This window comes from Myodes glareolus, chromosome 5 (assembly GCF_982192425.1).
Source record: "Myodes glareolus chromosome 5, mMyoGla1.1, whole genome shotgun sequence".
NCBI lineage: Eukaryota > Metazoa > Chordata > Mammalia > Rodentia > Cricetidae > Myodes > Myodes glareolus.
The window spans coordinates 35,288,038-35,307,468 of NC_142030.1; positions in this window are offsets into that span (position 1 = coordinate 35,288,038).

Here is a 19,431-nt window from a genome sequence, read left to right on the forward strand (position 1 = left end):
TCTGAGCATGTACATGATCTTGGCATTCTCTTCTCTGCTGCCTGCCTCATGCAGGACTCTGCCTATTTCTATATGCATGGGACGACCTCTCAGATGTGGAGTTTAGCATTGCTAGCTCTCCAGGCATCTGTGACTATGCTGACCATGTGATTGCTAATCAAGACCAGGGCATTCCTGAAAACCCCTGGGTGGGGTATGAGTATCATTCCCATACTCAGTGGGTATGAGTGGGAAAGGCCCAACACATTCCCATGCCAGCCTAAGGAGAGGTGACTCCTTTAGCCTTGTGTACTATCCAGCTCCTCCCACCTTCCTGTTCGAGGGTCTGTGAATCTCAGTAACTGACATGGCCTCCTGACTCCCTCATCCATCAAAGTGAAGCACATACTTTTCACCAAGCTTAGGAAAGTTCCAAAGGGATGTGACCTTGCTGCCTCTCTGACACCTGCTCCTGCCCTGGCTGCAGCCTCCACAGGAACAGCTCACACTCTCTCCTCTGTAGCCTCCCTGCTCCTTTCCTCGCATTTGACGAAACAGGTGACTCTGTCTTGTCACCAGTTTCTGCCTCCTGTCTTCCCCAGAGCCCCTGCTGCCGGAAAACACCTTGCTACTTTATCTTCCTAACAGACGTACTGCTGTGGCCTTGACTGGCACTGTAGTGAAGCAGAACCCTGTAGCCCATTCGTGATCCCTCAGAACTACAGTTGATGTTGGCAGGGGTGGAGGAAGTCCCAAGATCATAACACACCCCCCTTCTCTCTCTCTCTCTCTCTCTCTCTCTCTCTCTCTCTCTCACACACACACACACACACACACACACACACACACACACACACACACACTTTCTCTACCTTCTGGCTTGGCTCAGCCCTGATTCTTCATGAACAAAGTATCTCAGGAGTGTCGGTGTTTAGCCCGGATGGCCTGTCCTGTGACTTGACCTGGGGGTGTGCCCTCAGGATGCTCCCACTCTTGGCCTCTTGCTCTGCTGCAGTCCCAGTCAGGAATACAGATGCCACAGTCAGTCACATGCCTCGTCAGACACAGATCCGCCTGGCTCCACCATAAAACCTAACTAGGCACATAAAAGCCTCCTGCTGATGTGCCAGGTGCCTCTGCAGGCTCCAGAGAGGCGCAGATCAGCCCTTAATATGTTGAGGGTCTGGGACACGGTGGCACCGTGGCAGCACAACTGGCTTCCTGGCTCAAAGGGAAATCACAGCAAGCTGTGGACAGACGGTTTGAATGATATCACCGGTTGCCCTCTCACACCAAGGAGGAACAACCCAGTATCTCTGAGAGTGAGACAAAGAGCCATGTTTAAACCTCAGCATGGCCTGCAAAGACTGGGCTACATGAAGACTCTGCCCTCTGCCCAGAATTGACGCTTATCCAAGATCACACAGCCAGACCTGGTTGGGCCTCTAGTGACAGCTATGCTGTCTCCTTACTCCCCTCCATACACTGGTCTATAATGATCCATCCCAGGTACACAGAATGAAAGGCCCTTCTCTGATAAGATCAGAGCCATTGTCTCCTGAACCCCAGTTCCAGTTAAACAGCTCCAGGAGAAAGAGGGGGGCAAGACCAGAACCTGCTTGCTTCCTACACGATCTCATCCACCACCTTGCCTGCTGTGGCTTATCCATTGTTCACTAGTCAAGCCTCTATTTCAGCTGCAGCAGATAAAATAGCCTTCTTTCATAATGTCCTATGGGTACTGGCGGCTGTCACTGTTTAAAAGACCACCAAGGCAAGTTTTGACCCTGCTTACCTCGGTCCTGAAGATGGGTGGTGCCCGCAAAGGGCATTGCTAGAAGTGTATTCTCCAGAGTAACCTCTTTGAGAGGTGCTGTGGACCTTTAGGAAGTGAGGTGTAGCAGAAGTGACACCCCCAACAGGACTGAGATCTGTCCACCTCTTGCTCTCCTCTCCTGGCTAGCAATACAGGCAGTTTGCTCTCCCATTCATTCCTTATCATTGCTATCAGGGTCTCTCCCCAGAGGCCCAAAGCCGTTGACCTGCCTGACTTTGGACAGAGCCTTCCAGATCCATGAGTTAAATAACCCTTTCTCCTTATGGGCTGATTCCTTTAGGAATTTCATGGCTGTATAATTGTGCTAACAGTTCTCCTCAAGGAGGAGCCTGGCATCCCATCACCTCCCTTCTGGGCTCACACTATCCCTGTATGTCTTCTAAGCACTTTCTGAGGCAGCCTCTCCCTGCCGAGTGTTCCTCCACCTAGCTCCTGGGTCCACAGAGGACCCCACCCTGCGGCCTGGCATCTCGTTTTCTCCTCAGGCCAACCCGTCCCTCAGTTTCACCCAGTGTTCCCCGCAGCCAGCTATTTAAACCACTGACTTCCACAGATGTAGCTAAATGTTTGGAACAAGCTCATGCAGGCGTTGCGGGGAAGGAAAACAGCACAGAACCATAAAATCTGCAGCTGTCTCAAGTAGAGTCTGGATGGGGAGAGGATTTCATTCATAACTGCGGAAGGCCAAACTGCAGGAAGAGCCCATAGACGCGGATGAACCAATGAAGCCAGTGTCTCTCAGACTTCTGCACCACTCAGCTGGAAATACCCTAGTTAGCTAACCAATCAGGACAAACTTATAGCTCAGAATTTCTGCCCAGCCAATGAACTGCCACTAACTGCTATGGAACTATAGGGATGCCCTGTAAAACTTCCCCACTGCACTTCTGGGAGTCTCCATGGCTGTTCTGACTCTGTGTTTTCAAAGAATAGGGGGAATCATCCCACAATTCCCACAGAGATGCCCAGGAAAGATTATTTCATTAACTTTTAATTTACTCTAAGGCCATCAGTAGAGGGTATCTCTCAGAAACAGCACCTGGCATCTAAAGGTGTATGGATGGAGTTTGACCAGCAAGAGCCATCCCATCACGTGACATGTGACTCAGCAGTGAAACAGAGCAAGCTGAATGTCCATGGGACTAAGTGTTAAAAGTAGGAAGCCAGTCTGGTGAGCCAGTCTGCACTTCAGGGCATAGCTTCTCCTAGGAGCCAGTGAAGAAGCCAAGGCTGAGATCAGCGTATGGCATCAGGGTATTCGAGTCGGGCTGGGTTCTGGGTTACAACTCAGCAGGCTGAGGGGCTAGCCTCCACAGGATGGCCAGAGAAGCCTTAAAGCCAGATGTAGAACAGTACAGACATAGCTCCTGCCCTGTGACATCAGGGGACAGAAAGAAGCCAGATGTGATGGCCTGAGGGACACTTAAGTGGCTATGTGTTTCCTGGGATGGGTGATGTTTAAACCTGTCACCAGGAAGTGCTCAGAGCATCAAGGTGATTGATGACTTGCCCTGATTTTATTTTTGTTGTTGTGATTAAAATGGCCCGATGAAAAACAACTTACGAGTGAAAGGGTTTACTTCGTAGCTCTATAGATAATAGTATATATAATAGTCCATCACTGCAGAGAAGTCAAGGTCAGGACTTCAAATAACTAATCAAATCCACAATCAAGAGCAGAGAGAAACAAATGCACACATGCCCTCTTGCTTGCTTGCTGAATACACACGTGCCCTCTTGTTTGCTTGCTTGCTTGTTTGCTTGATTGATTGATTCTGTTTTATTTCTCTGCCCTTACACAGTTCTGGTCTCCCTACCAAGGGAATAGAGTTGCCCACAGAGAGCTTGGCCTTCTCATATCGTCTAACTTAATTAAGAAAGCTCTTGCCTGGCTGTGGTGGAGCATGCCTTTAGTCCCAGCACTTAAGAGGCAGAGGCAGGAGGATCTACATAAGTTCAAGGCCAGCCTGGTCCACAAAGTGAATTCCAGGACATCCAGGTCTACAGAGAAAGCCTGTCTTTAAAAAAAGAAAGAAAAGAAGGAAGAAAGAAAGAAAAGAAAACCTTCCACATTCATGTTCACAAGCCAACACAATCCAGAAAGTCCCGTATTGAGACTCTTGTCCCAAGTGATTCTAGGTTGTGTTGTTAGCTCTTAAACCAACCATCACAGTGATGTTCACAACAAGCAGAGTAATACACATTACCCAGTGATTTGCCTCCCAGGGAAAGACTATGAGGTACATTATTTGTCATCTGAATGATAGAGGAGCCTCCTGAGTTCTCAACCCCACTGGAAGATGAAAGCACTCATTGGACTTTGACAGCTGACAAGGCAATGTTGCGTTGAGGCAATGAGTATAGAAGATTCCAAGGTCCTTAAATGCAGGGCTTCAGCATCTCCCCGAAAGCCAGCACACTGTTTGCTTAGGGCTACATAGACAATGAAGAGTACCAAGTAGGCTAGATCCAACAGAAACCAGAAGAAAAGGTCACTGTTCAGCTCTAGCTGTGACAGGTTCTGATCTGTCAGGAATCTGCCAGCTTCTCACAGAGTCTAGCTTTTGGAGGCAGTATTTGGGTCCTGCAGCAGGGCCACAAAACAAGGAAAATATCAATAATAAACCAGGCATGTTGTGAGTTCCTCTGGACTGGAGAACACCAGGTGGGAGACATTTGTGGTAGCCTACAATGCATTTATAAAGATGGAAAAGGGTTGGTGACGGATTCAACTCCTAGGTAAGAAATATCTTTTTCAACTTTCTTTTTATGTATTCTTTGTGTATTTCACATCATGCATCTCAATTCCATTCACTTTCCCATCCCTTCATCTCTACCCTCTGCCCTTGAAATCCCCCAAATAAAATTTAAGAGAATAAAAAAAAAAAAAAACGGAAAGGAAAAAAAATCTCACCATTGAAGCTGTAGTGTGGCACAGTGAGGCACACTATATCCTTTTGTCCAGATATCTTAACTTGCAAGTGTTCAATGCAAAAAGTCATTGGTCTGGTTTGAGGCCACTGGTTTCTGCTGCACTAGTGATGCTGGATCATCCATGGGACCCCTGTTGTTTATCCCGCTGGCTGCTGCCCCTGTGTTGCTGAAATATCGCAGCTTTGGATCTGCAGGACCGCCCCCCTCATGTGCTCCCGCAGATCAAAGATGGGGTGGATGTTAGGTTGAGCCAACTCATAGCCCTGGGCCTGGGCCTGGGTAATTACAGGATTGGTCAACCCACCAGCTCTCCCTTGTCCTCACCTCCAGGGTGAGCTCTCCAGCACTGTCCTGATCAGTTCACCCCTTATAGTGATGAGCAAGGAGGTGGGACTAGTTCTCCTGCTTTCCCACCCTCGCGGTTGGCCCTCCCACACCTACACCATCAGGGCCAGCTCTATTGTGCTTCAGCTGGTGAGAGGCAGGACCTGCTAGTGTTGCAGCCAGTGAGGGGCAGGGCTAACTCAGTACAGCCCTGTCCTCTAAGCCTTCGGTGATAGCAGGAGCCGTGGACATCAACACAGACCACAGCTGCATCAGGTCATAAACCCAGACATCACCATGGCCCTGAGTGGCCATGAAGTCACCCACCTCAGCCTGCCCCTCACTGCTTTCGCCTCTTCAGATATGTCTCTGTCCACAAAATATGAACCGTTCTGTCTCTCTCTCTCCCATGCCACGCCATACATGTGCTCACCACAATAGTATACGTCTGTTCGGCGCAGACTCATGTTTTCTCCTTGGAGCCTGGGGCACACTGCCCCATGCCTGCTTGTGGGTCTCCTTGTTCCGCTCAGACCATCGTGTCACTGGTAAGCACCGTGCCTCCTCCTCAGAGCCCGGGGTGGTCCTGGTAAGAAACGCCTTACGGCGTAACTTCTAAGTGAAAAGAAGCCACCTGTGCTGAAGCCACGGCACAGGAATGATCAAGAATGATTTCTTAAAACCTGAGCTCTGGTCAGGAATAATGAATGTACTGGTGGTTGAGCATTTTACATGCTCCTAACAGTTTATCCTACATCACACAGCACATCCATCCATCTCCAAAAGCCAGACAAACCCTCTCACAGACACACCCCTGTCAATTAGAGTACTCTACAAACACCCAACACAGGCAACTGAGGTAACACCTTTCCTCCTTAGCTGTAAATCATGGCTGAAGGAGCTCAGAGACGGGGGACCCATGAATCCCCACCATTCCTCCTCTATTCTGCCACAGGAAATAGTGAAGGTAATTGTGTAATTAAGCTTCTTGGCATGCAGTCACACCCAGTTATTGACATGGCTGTGGTTGATTTTACAGGCAACATTGAGAGAACATGGCCTCCAAGTCCTATGATATTTACTCTCTAACCCACTACAGAAAAAAAAATGTTGTCTGTAGTCAAGATAGTGAGTTGAATATTGATAAGTTTATCTTATATAGTTGTTCCTAGATATCAACAAGAGAATAGTTCCAGAACTACCCTCACAAGGCATCACAGTCTGGGCCTGCTCAAACAATTCAGATCGCATGGCATAGCATTTGCATATAACCTACACAGATCATCCTGTGCTGTTAACTGACCCCAAGATTGCATATAGTGTTCAAAACAGTACAAGGACTGTGGAAATAACTGTTACACTGTATTGTTTACAGAATTTAAAAAACTGTACTTGTTCCATAAGACGCAATTTTTATTAATACTTTTGAGTCATGACTGGTTGAATTAGTGGTTGCAAACCACATGGTACAGAAAACCAATTATGTACCTTCCTCCCTTTTTGCAGTAGCTCTAACTATGGAGCAAGTTAACATTAAAATTTCTCATTTTGAAGAGGAAGGGAGGGAAGAAAGAAGCTATAATATTGAATCCACTCTTGATCTCTTGCTACCTTCCAAAGACAGATTCTCAACAGCCATCTCCCAGTGCACAGAACAAGGAAGACACCTACAGGAATTCTGCACAATGGGAAAGTTCCATTCCTGGGAGTGAGGTGGGAGAAGGGGTTTTAGAAACCAGCAGGACATCTGGGTGAGACGAAATCTGGCCTTGGGGTTTGAAGACAGTTTAATGTTGATTCTGGTGCCATAACGTTTCAGACTGAGAGAAAGGCCTAGAAGGAAGAATGTGGAGGGAGAAGTGGTAAAGTGATGGGCGAGGCTCATTGCAAGGCTTTTACACTGAGGCAACTCCAAAGGGGAGAGGTCCAGGGAATGTCCTAGAAACAGGATGGGTCAGGGTCAGCTCTGAGATCAGAAAATTCCCTCTGCTGTCTGGGACAGGAGGAGTGAAGTGGTCAGACGGGGTGGGTTCAGGTTGCAAGAAAAGGCAAAGGTGCAGATAAGGAAAAGAGCCAAGGGCAGGAAAGGTGGATGGATGGTGGTGACAGCTTAGACATCGGTTTCACAGAGTTGACAGCTGGTTAGGGGTATGCCACAAGGAGAGACCAGCAACGAACCTCAGGCTTCAGGTCGGAACCCTGTGCCATCCCACAGGAGATACCAGTGTGCCAGCAATATCAGGAGGTCACAGTCAAGTGTGGTGTCCAGGAGTCCATGAAGAATATTGACCTCTGGTATGAATCAAAATCTGGGTACAGATGCAGAGAGATACGGAAAGAGAAAAAAGTCAAAAAATAAACAGGAGCCAGGCTTGGAACTGTGCAGGAAACAGGCTGTGTCTGCCCATAGCCTGTGAGGACCGCTGAAACAGATGCTTCCAGGTAAGCCTCGAGGTGATTGCAGTCCTTGTCAACATGGACTGCATCCTCCAAAGACGTTAACTAATGCACAGCTGCATCACTAGTCTTTAGAACCAGGGCTAAGTATGCACAGTCCTCCGCTTACATCGGCGTTACGTAAGTCATCCAGCAATCCTGACTTACAGGGAAAGTATCTGCTAAGAAAATTCATTTACTGCCCAGCCTCCTGAGTGTCACAGCTCAGCAGCACACAGCAGAAGCAACAGCCTGTCACCCTCGGAGTCACTCCACTGGATGGGAGTCAAGGGTCACCACTGTGGCCAGCACGAAGATAGTTCTGAACTGCATATTCAAAGCCTAAGACAAACTTAAAATTTGAAATCGGAAGGACTTTTCCTAGTGATGGCATCTCACATTCACATGCACACCACTGGCAAGTGAAAACAATTTCAAGTCATCCTATCAAAAGCCAAGGACCATCTGTACTGCGTCAAACCACTGTAAGTTCTGGGCTGGTTTATTCCACAGCAGTCAATGACTGGTGTACTTTGTCTCCCCCACTCTCCTTTCTTCTCTTTCTCTTCTTATTCTTCCTTCTTCTTCCTCTTCCTTTTTCTTCTTCCCCTTCCCCTAGGCTATCTGAGTCTCCTACTATTAGAGGAAACCTCCCTGTGATACAAGGAACATGGTTGCCACAGTAAGTGTGAACAGGGAAGAAGGAGCCTGAAGTGGTCAGCACATTGTCCAACCCCTGCCACATAGGGTATTCAGGCGTGGACCGGCCAGTAGCTGGCTTTACATCCTGCTGGTTAGAGGCATCTTGGCTCAGGTTGGATAATTGCCGCTTTACTGTAGCTTGCATCTTGGATGTCTCCCCAAGGTTTGTGTGCTGAAGTATGAGTCTCAGAATTAAGCTGTTGGGAGGTGGTGGTAACTTTTCTAGGTGGGGGCTGGAGGGAGGACGTTAAGCTATTTGGGTGAGGCCTTGAAGGAGATAGCAGGACTTCCTCTTCTCCATTTTTTTTTTCTTTCTGGCCATGAGATGAGCAGGTTTTGGTTGCCCCACTCTCGGATTCTAATGAGTTGCTCCTTCACAGCCCTGGTAGCAACCTACAACTGCCACAAGGTGGTGATTGGCTATAGGAGTTCAAGGTCCTTCATAATCTGAGTTCCTCATGACTGCAAGACTAGGGTTCCTGCCTCCTCCTGGCTATCAGTTGCTTCACTCTCTGGGCCCTGAGTCCCCCGCTTCCCCCGCGCGCTCGTCACACCCCACCCCACGCAGTGTCTTCTTTAAAGTTATCAGTAGCAGGCTATCTTCATACAAGGCCCAGATCCCCCTATAAGTCACCACTGAATTCATTTGGGCCCACCCAAGATAATCTCCACTTTATTAATCCAAAATTAAATAACTTAGAGCCTTCTTTACATTGCCATATAAGGAAAGCTTGTCATCGACATGACATGATCGTCGGTCCAGGTCTCAGGCGCAATCAGTGGTGGGGGCACACTGAAGAAGATTACCCGTGGTACCTACCCTGTGTTTTGGTTCATGCTGGATGCTGTTGCTGAAAGCCAGAAAAAGCCAAGGGGCCTCATTGGTCAGCCGCAGAATCAGCCACAGAGATCGACCAGCCCACACAGTGGGACACATTTAACTTTTCAAGGCACAGCATCTTGTGGCTCCCACAGAGTGTTTATTCACTGATGCAGAAGGGAGTATTCAGGTGGAAGAAACTGCTGGGGTAGATGTTTCACACATTGCTGGGTTTTAGGTAGTTACCTTCATGGGCTTTCTCATAACCATCATTTATTTGGTTTTTTTTTTTTTTTTGTTAAACTAGCTCACCCTGTTTGACTCAAATTTATTTTAAACAGAACCTTTACATCGCACGTGTAAAATGGAAAACCAACATTCCTTGTTAAAAATAGAAGCTAACCATAAAAATAAATAAAAAGAAACACGGGCTCATGAATTTCTTATGATCTAGCAGACTGCTCTTTGCTAAAAGTAGAAACCCACAAGCGTGAGAGAGATGTTTAAGGAAATACCAAAGGAAAAGGACATTTTTCATACAAAGGCTGACAGAAGATTAAGAAATGAGCAGTTGTTGTGTGGGGATACGTGAACACTATTGATGCCGGAAGGCTCTTGAACCTGGAGAGGGCCAGATCAGTGGCCAGGTGCTTAGGACACAGCCAGTCGAAGGCAGGCAGGACAGGAAGGGCACTGAATATGATGCGATTATAATAGGTGCTGAAACAGTTCCCACAGGTAGTTAGTTCTAAAGCCAGAATGCACCCTTGAATTCACGCCAAGTCGACAAAAGAGAGCCCAGGTCTTCCAGGGAAGCTCTGGCTGGCCACCTATTGATGCTAGGTGGCCCTGGGAAAGGAGAGGTATGACCATGAGCTGGGCGCCCCCTTCAGGAAGCTGAGGCAATTCCTAGTGAGTGTCTCAATGTGGGAGCTGACTCCAGGAACCCTTGGGGAAAGAGGTGAGACAGACTGGGGCAGCTGTCAAGGCACAGCTGGTCAGGGCAGAGTGTCCACTGCAGCCCATCTACTCTTCAGGTTAGGATAACTTGCTTTACACAACAGACGATCCTATACTACCTAGGAATGGCTCTTCTAGAATTCTGCCTGTTTTTTTCCCCGCCTGGGAAAACGTCCCAGGAGGTTACAAGAGTGGATTTAGTTGACTTCTAGAGAGAGGCCTTACTCTCTCTAAGGAGCGGATGGAAGATGGGTATGGGAAAGGGGGAGAGAGGGAGAAGAAGAGGGAAGGGGTACAGGAATTGGTGCATTAAATAATAAAAATAAATAAAATTATTAAAAATGGATTTAATCTCCTGAAGATCAGCTCGGGACAATGCAAACTCACTGCTTCTCTGCTCTATCCTATTCTAGATCCTTCTCTATCTCAGACAGTTCTTCCTCTGGTCGGGGGGGGATTACCTGGAAGGAAAGCCCAATCTCACCCCTGGGCACCATCACACACTACTCGAACTGTGACCGCTGTTCTCACTTGTTTGCCATGAGAATCTGGCAGGAAAATCAACTGGCCTGGCTAAGACTCTGAAATCCCGACAGCAAATCTACCAAGAATATGACTCTAGCCAGGATGAATCTCCAGCCCTTCCAGGGTAGAAACAACCTAACCAAATTACCCTTCTACCAGGTGTTCCATGTGCTCAGTTAGGGACAGGGCCAAATTAGGGACTAGCATTGATCTCCTTGCTGGTTGGCTGGTCACTGAGATGTGGCGGAACCAGAGCAGTCTGGGTTGCTGGATATCTATGCTGTCGCTCTCATTTCTGACATAGCGGCTCCGTGCACACATCCTCTATGACTGACAACAGAAGCTGGGCAGTGCAGCTGATCAAGGCCTTCTATTCTGTCAATTATTGAGTGACCCTCTGGTAGCCGTTGACATATAATGCAAAGATCCTATCTTTTCCTATCACTCCTTCATGCTTGCCCATCTGCCCTGTTCCCCAGGCCTCCTTTTCTTATGCCTCTCAGTCTCTTTTGTTCAGTCTGCCATTACCACTGCTTGTAAGTCCATTTATAGCCTTATCTCAGGTCACTTTTCTTTCCACATGGACCACGCCCAAAAATCTACTCATAAGCCCCCTCCCCCACTGTTCTTTCAGTATCGCCCCTACTGGAGAGGTGTGCACGACTAAAGTCCATTTTCAGTTTGAAACAACGAACTACCCATCCATGAAGCAAGCACAAATACTGTACTTCTCCATCAGCTGATCATAACAGGCCTCCGTAACTGTGAACAAGAAGAGCGGCATGGTGCACAGCAGCAGGGTGGTGTGAAGGTCTGGGCGCCCTGCTAGAGTGAAGCTTTACGCCGCCCCTTGCAACTGTGACTATTGGCATTATGCTCTGCCCAGCCTTGGCTGCACCACATCCTTCTTCCATGAGTTATTACTGGGCTTCCCCCGGCCTGTGATGTAGTAAATCCAGAGAACACAGTTCATGACAAACATTTCTGGTTGCACCACAGCCCTGTGTCCCACGCCTGGTCCGTTGTGGTTTTGTGTCTTTCAAAGAAGATGAAGTCCTCTGCTGCAGATGGCTAGGCCTTGCTTCAAACCCTTGCTCTCCCTGGGCTCTGGCATAAATCCCAGATGGTGTCTTTCCTCCATGCAAAACTCAGGGTTTAAGGCTTGATAATGCACAAGCAATAAGGCTCCTTGTTCTTCCTTCAGTCGAGAAAGACTATAGAGCCCTTTTCTGCTCTCAGGCCAAGCCAACAACCTTCTGTGATTCTCTGGAAAGGGTATCCCTAAGGGTGGAATTTGTAATCTACCAGGAGTTGTTCTTGGGGATGAGAAAAGAAAGACACAATAATGTATTCTCTGCACTGGAAGAGATGACCCGACCTGTTTGGGACACTAGCCATCAAATCGCTTCACTAATGTGGCAAGCCCCTAATCTCCATGGAGCACGTGTTTCTTACCAGACTCTCCAAAGTACATTTCTTACTGACTCAAGTTGTCATAGGTACAAACAAAATACTCAGTAGAATATTCACAGGTCATAAATCCATTTGGCCCATCACGCCAGAGATGGCCATTAGCAAGGCCCTAGAAGATGAAATGCATATACTAGTAACTGTGTTCTGATACCAGGTCCATGTACAGCCAAGTGGTCACCACTGAACTATATCCCTGCCATACCTATGTGACGGACAGCTGCTTCTTAGTCCTTCTGGAATGGGATTTAATAGATATGGTGACCAACAGAAAGGCCATAATGCTACGCACCCAGGTCCAATCTACATAAGCTGAGATGCTGTATCCAGTGTGTTTGCTGAAATTGAGGCTATCAACACTGCACCTGGTTGCATCTAGAGTCTCCCACTGTGATTCTCTGTGGGCTTTCTGTAAGAATCAGTCTAAGGAATTAAGTGTTGAAACAACCAGAAGCATCTTAGCTGTATACTTCATGTTCCAAAGGATGTAGCCAGTTCCCTGGTTCCCCTGGGATTGCATCAGATTTTAATTCATTGATCTGGCTGAAGCAGAGTGAGAGAGTGACTTCAAAGGCTTCTTCTTGGACTCCTCTCATATGTAACTCTTACATACCGTTCCACCACCACAAAGCTTCAACTTGCCTCCCTGTGTCACGGGCTCTTACCCTACAGGCCAAGAAACCAGTACCAAGTTCTGGCCTCTGCCAAGAATTCTTATTCCAATTATCCCTTTGAGGTCTGAGGAAACGGCTATGGAAGAGACCCTGGGGCTCAATAAGCCGACTGTGAATAAACACCCATTTATCTAAAACTTCACCCTAGCAGAATGGTGCTAGGGGTGCCTTGGTATTCATGAGAACTTGGTCTCTATGCCACTCCATCCTTGAAGTGCCCAGATGTTCCCCTATGTTCAGTTGCTACTTGACTCTATGGCCACAGGTCCCTTCTAATGAGAGAGCTCATTATTATCTTCGCCTGCTAAGTGCTGCTGCTGCCTCCAGGAGCCTGGCCTCATCTTCACCCACCGTGCTCCAGGACCAAAAACTGGCTCATCTGACACAGAACCAAAGAACGGAGCTTCTATTGGTGCAGGTGCCCTCTGCCTCATGCATTCTCCTCTGGTTTGTTTTTTAGCTTACTTTTGACTGCACAAATGGAGCAATACTCCTGTTGCCTGCACAGCGATCTGTTCCCTAGAGAGTCCGCATTTTTATGAAGTATCTCCATACCTCTGTGTGAGCAAAGAGCCCTGGCTGTACTTCTACTGCACCTCTTATTCTGAGGGTTGCTTCTGCCTTGCCTGGGACAGGTAAGCACCTCGTGGCTTTGGGATCCTGTCCTTCTGTAGTAACGTCCAGTAATAAGAGCTCCCACCCTGCTTCCACCTGCCAGCCACGGCTAACATTGGGCTTCTCCTACCACACATCTCTCTCCAGGGAATCCTATGTCACTTTTCTATGTGCAGAGTCTTCTGGGACCTTCCATGGTTCTGTGGCCTTCTCTACCATGTCAAACCCAGCACATTCATTTCTCTTCACCTTTTTTCTGTGCCTCTTTTTTCTACTGTGACAATTTTTGGCATTTATGCTTTTAATGCAGGCCATTGCTTTTTCTAAGCTTCAAAGAGCCAACCCCTAAGCATCTCAGCCCCATTGATGAGAGTCTGTTCGCAGTTTAAACCATGCATCACAAGAGAGCGAGCCTGTGTTAATCCACACCTCCTTCTAAATCTATCACTGACCTTCCATCCAGTACATCCAGTACCATTATGACCGGTCCCAGTTATGTGCTCCTATGTCCTGGAACATGTGAACCGTTCTACAACAGCTTCCCCTTTGGTGGGTTCAGACCTTTCAAGGACAGGCTAGGAGGCAACATGAGCTTATATTTCCCCAGGCAGTCAGAAGACAGGTCTAAGTAGGTCACGTGAGGAACACATGCTACAGTCGCACCTCCAAAGAAAGGAGTGTGGTCTTCATGGGCCACAGCATTCACAGAAGTATAGAGTTTTGAGATTTCTTAAGAAAGTGCACCAACCACAGTGCTCTAACTCTCAAGAACAGTTCCCCTGCCCAAGAAGACAGGTCCTAAACTCTGGAACCCTGTCACCCTCCTATTTAAAACCTGCTCCAATCCATGGCTGGATCATCTGCAAGGGTTGGGAGTTTATGTACTTACTGTGAGACCTTCGGATGCCCTTTGCTGAAGTGGGTTAGATCAGCCCTTTGTCTTTCATGATCTCTCTCTTGCCATGTGTTCAGGGCCCACAGAAGAGCCTGGCACAGTCTTCTAAGTTACTCCTTCTTCCTGGACCTTTGAGAGGTAGGTAGGCATAGCTGTCTGCCATCCCCACTATCTGCACCAGGCCCAGCATGTGGCATAGGCCTTACGTCCTCAGAGTCCGCATCCTCAGGTCATCCCTGGCACTAAGACAGAAAGGACCATATAGAGAATTTAGGAGGGTGCTTGGAGCAAGCGTGGTGCACATCTGCCCAGAGGTGGAGTGCTTTTGGCGAGGGTGGTGAACATCTGCCCAGAGGTCGAGTGCTTGGGGCGAGGGTGGAGCACTTCTGCCCAGAGGTAGAGTGCATGGGGCAAGAGTGGTGCACGTCTGCCCAGAGGTGGAGTGCTTAGAGCGAGGGTGGTGTGCATCTGCCCAGAGGTGGAGTGCTTGGGGCAAGGGAGGTGCACATCTACCCAGAGGTGGAGTGCTTGGGGCAAGGGAGGTGCACACTATCTGTCCAGAGCTAGGAGAACCAGCCTTGACCAGAAAGAGAAGCCTGCTGTGATGAGCAGCGACAGCTGTGACTCCAGGAGTATTGTGGCACCCAGAGCTGTTTAGGGCCCTCCTGCCTAGATCTGCCTGCTGTACTTGGCTGACCCCAGGAGAACAGCCAAGACCAGGGTGGGAACTGGGCAAGGTGCTTCTGTCAGTTCACTAACAGTTCCTGCGGAAGGACTCTGCTCCGAACCCTGAGTGGACAACAGTTCGAGCAGACGGCAATCGCCTGGCAGTTAGGGGTTTGAGAGCCAGGGAGAGTCAGACGTGTGTGGCAGCATCCCCTGAAGTCACCTGAAAGCAGCAAGAGAGTGGAGCTGGGAGGGACTGAGAGAAGCAATGTGGCCTCTCTGAATTCTGCAGCTTGAGAGGACAGACAGGAGAAGATCGAAAAAGGGTTAAGACAAAGAGGACAGATGGAGAGGGTCTGATGGCCGAGCAGAGGGCAGAGCCTTTATCTGTCTGTCTCAGAGAGGACCATCAGAGGCTTTGTCTGTCTCAGAGAGGACCATCAGAGGCTTTGTCTGTCTCAGAGAGGACCATCAGAGGCTTTGTCTGTCTCAGAGAGGACCACCAGAGGTTTTGAGGGAAACTGGAGGATGCAAGGAGGCTACACAACCCCAAAGGAGTTGCGATTTCCAAAGTGTCCCTCTGGCTGCCTCTGCAGCAGACTCCTCTTACTTAGCTGGCCCGAGCCAACTCAAACACACCCCCACCCCCACCACCCCCTTCTCCAAATCGGCTCCTTCAGATTGTCACTCCCCACAGGGCTGCATTCATGCATCAGTTCTAAATAGTCCCACTGTTCAGCTTTAATGAGAAGCAATACCAATGCCCATGTTTGCTCAGAGAGCACCATATTTCATCAAACCAGAGCCCATGCAGGCTCAGATTACTGTCCGAGACAATGTTCTGTAATCCTGGTTTATTCACATGTCACGGGTATTTTAGCAAAACAGAAATGAATGGCCCTCACCACCCTAGGAAGTACGGGGAGAGCTGGGTCCCCGCCCAGGGGAAGTCATGCCACAGTTCTCAGAGAGGCCGACTCGGATCCTCTTGGTTTTTCCTGACTTTCAGAAAGAGAGTGTGGGCTGAAGAGGAATCACAGACCGGGTAGTTATTTCCCCATAAAATGTGAACTCCACGGATGAGTTTTGCCAGAGCAAAAATAAAATCTGTCATTGATTATAAAGTCCTTTGTGCTTGGTATTTCACAGATTTATTACACTCTGGCCTGGCAGCCTGGAAAGGCCCTGAGATTCTTGTCTCTAGCGCCCCACAGCTCCTACCCCAAATGGTGACAGGGACTTGTTGGCATTTCTTTTGTCCTCCAAGGGCCAAGCGCTTTGTAAATTTAGATGAAGAGCCGTGAATCATGCGACAGACACACAGATAACAACAGCTCATTCTAGAAGGCTAACACTTGCTAGCCAAAGAAACATGTCTCTTCCCTTTTAGCTTTTAGCCGAGGGCAAACAAAAGTGATTCCTCTGCAGAGCCTCTCACCAAATGTCCCAGTGTCTGGGCCCACTCTGAATGTGCGCTAGCCTCTTTCAAACCCACCGCAGAAGGAGCAGCAGTAATGCCGGCAAAGCAATCACTGATCGTCTCTCCTTAGACCTTATCCATAAACCTCACAACGTTCTGCTCATGCTGGCGTTGAAGAAATAGAAGTCCAGAGAAAGTGATCAAGATGCTTAAAGTCTCACACAGCTAGGTAGTAGTGGAAATGGGACATGGGTCTAGCCCTAAGTGACCTCATAGGGTCATATGGATGCTGCCACTTCCCAGACCGGGTTGACATGAAGCCACAGACACAGCACACAGTCCTGGAGGTGAAACGGCCTGGCTACCAGACTTCCAGGATTTAGAGGGGACATGGGGCTGCCCCAGAGCAACAGAGCTGGTTAGACTCACAAGCTGACTCAGTCACAGAAGAACTGGCTAGTACTATCAGACAGGGACAGGGAGAACTTTTCATTTGGCATCTACCTGGGGAGGTATGGGACTTCCAGTCACAGGGTTCCTTACTTCTTCCTTCTTGTTTTGTGAGTTGAAGGCAAGCCCTCCTTTCCCAGAACACGTGGCTTAGAGGAAGGGAGGCTGAGGTCACCTCATCTACCACCCTATCCCTAGAGGGAACACTCTTCATCCCGACCCATCAGGCCAAGAGCCTGATCTTAACAGAATGGTCCCCGAGAGCAGAACGACTGTGTGGGAAGCTGTGGAAGTAGGGGACTGGAAGATTTAGATCCATAGTCAGCCATCCCCATTCTTATTATTCTGAGCTGCAGCCTGAGCTATTAAAAACAAAACATGTTCATTGGCAGGCTCCACAATTAGCCTCATTTCCACGCTCAAGCCCTGTTCAGCACGAGCTGCCTTTGCACAGATTGCTTCTTGTCTGTGCTGTGCCGTTTGGAGGGCTGGGCTGGGAGCGAGCGAGGATGTGACCCAGTGGTAATCTGAATTGCTTCACCAAACACATTTTTATCCCATCATCTCGGCCACATGAAAGGGGGCCACAGTGCTTCAGTGCTCAAATCTTTACAATCCCGCTGTTCAGCAATAAAATGAGGCAAGAAATATTAGCCGTCCCTGGCTGATGCCTTAATTCTTTCGGAACAATGTCAGAGAATCTGTACCCTACAGGTTTTAGTGCCTGCTAAAGCCTGACCCTCGAGCTGGCTTGAATGGAGCCAGAATGAGTTAAGGAGGGCGAGGAGGCTTTAATGGACAAGGATCCGAATAGCCCAGTTTGTGCGGCCTCCTGCAGAGTCACCCTCCTTTTCACAGGCCTCGATTGTGTTTGGCCCCAGCAGAGACAAAACTACCCCTGAGCAGAGGCTACCCCCAGCTGGCACAGGTCAGAGGCATTCTGGGGGAGAAGAGAAAAAGGGGGGCAAGGGGAAGTGAGGGGCACATGGAAAAGGAGGGAAGTGAGGTGGGGGAAGGACATTTGTAAGGAAAGATGGCCCAGGCCATTCTTCTGGAGAGATTCAGCTTCGGTGCTGGGTCTTGATAGCCTCTCATCTTCAGGCAAACCACTTTGGGAAAACCAGTTTACAGCACAAATGGGACCTATATATGAATGGGAAGTTGGATGCACTGTGCATTAATTTTCAAAATAATATTTATTTATATACATGATAAATTCTAACCTATGCACTTCTAAAAAGCACAAGTCTAAATCTCAGAGCTCCGGGTTGGATGAACTCGACTGTGGCAGTCAGAGATTTTTTTAAAACTGTAAGTGGGTTGCGTTACACACTGGAGAAACTTTTTTTTCCAGGAAACTTTCAAGGATTGCACTGTGATTCCTCCAAGAAAAGTAATCATTTTGGTTCCCAGAGCCCAAAGCCACCAGAGAAGAGGAACATTGGGTTCACAACTGTGCAGATGATTGCCATGCAACAGAGGGTGTCCATGAGCTGGATTTAGAGGAGAACATGGGTTTGAAGAGGGTCCTGTCTGTATCTCTAAAGCAGTGGTTCTCAACTTGTTGGTCACAACCCCTTTGGGCAAATGACCTTTTCATAGGAGTCATGTAAGACCATTGGAAAATATAGATATTACATTGCAAGCCATAACAAAACTACAGTTTTAGTTGGGGGTCATCACAACATGAGGAACTGTATTAAAGGGTTGCAGCATTAGGAAGGTTGAGAACCACTTTAGACTCTAAAGATTCCTTAATATTTAGGACTCTGGACTCCTTTCTCAGTCTGCTGAATTCTGTGGACCCCATCTCTAAAGAACGTTTTTAAATGCACAAAATGAAATACCCAGGCTAATAAGAGGAAATCAGCAGAACTGTAATTATAAAAAATTTTAAAAGCAACTCAGCAGCTTAATAACATATGAACATGCTATTACATATTGTTTGTTCATGTTACATGTTGAACATAATAAATACTCCATTTCATTAACTCTCTAATTACAGTAATTTCAATGTAGTTTAAGCAAAAAGTTTGCTTTGGGAAATCTGCAACGCTTTTCCTGTCAAATGGAAATGACTGAGTAGTGTCGATCTGTGAAAAAGCCATACTTCTAGCCACTGTGATTGGTTGCTTGTTTGCATACCATCAGAAACTAAGTATCTGTTAAGTTTCTGCTAAGTTTCAGTTAAAGTTAGTGACAACGTCGGCCAGATTCTCCCCCACTTGGACCTCTAATTCTATCTATGGGGAAGTAACTTCACTGGAGTGAAGCACCTTTGGGGCCCTTCTGCCCCAGGGCTAAGCTGCCTAGCAGGGGTCAGAGGCACCCAACGCCAGCCAGCACTTTACTGGGAATTCTTTTTGAGAAAACCGTGAACTTTTTCTCTTCCCTCTCTGATGTTTTGAAACTTTTTATAAAGTAAATTGAAAGCATGCTCTTTTCTTTTTTAGCAACCCTGTCCGAAGATTTATAAGGACCTTTGATGTATTTCTTCAACAACTGGAATCACTGTTGCCAAATAAAGGGTCGGTTAATCGGATAATTCTAATTCTGTATTTTGATCAAGATCTTGCTTTCCACTGCCTGAGTTAGGTCGGTTGAGCCTTGGAGCCACACACACCCCTTTTGTTGTTGTTAAATCCCAGAGCTCCTGTTCCCAAGGCTGCACCTTTGCATTTTGAGCACACACTGACTCAGAGACAGCTAGGCACACATCCCTTC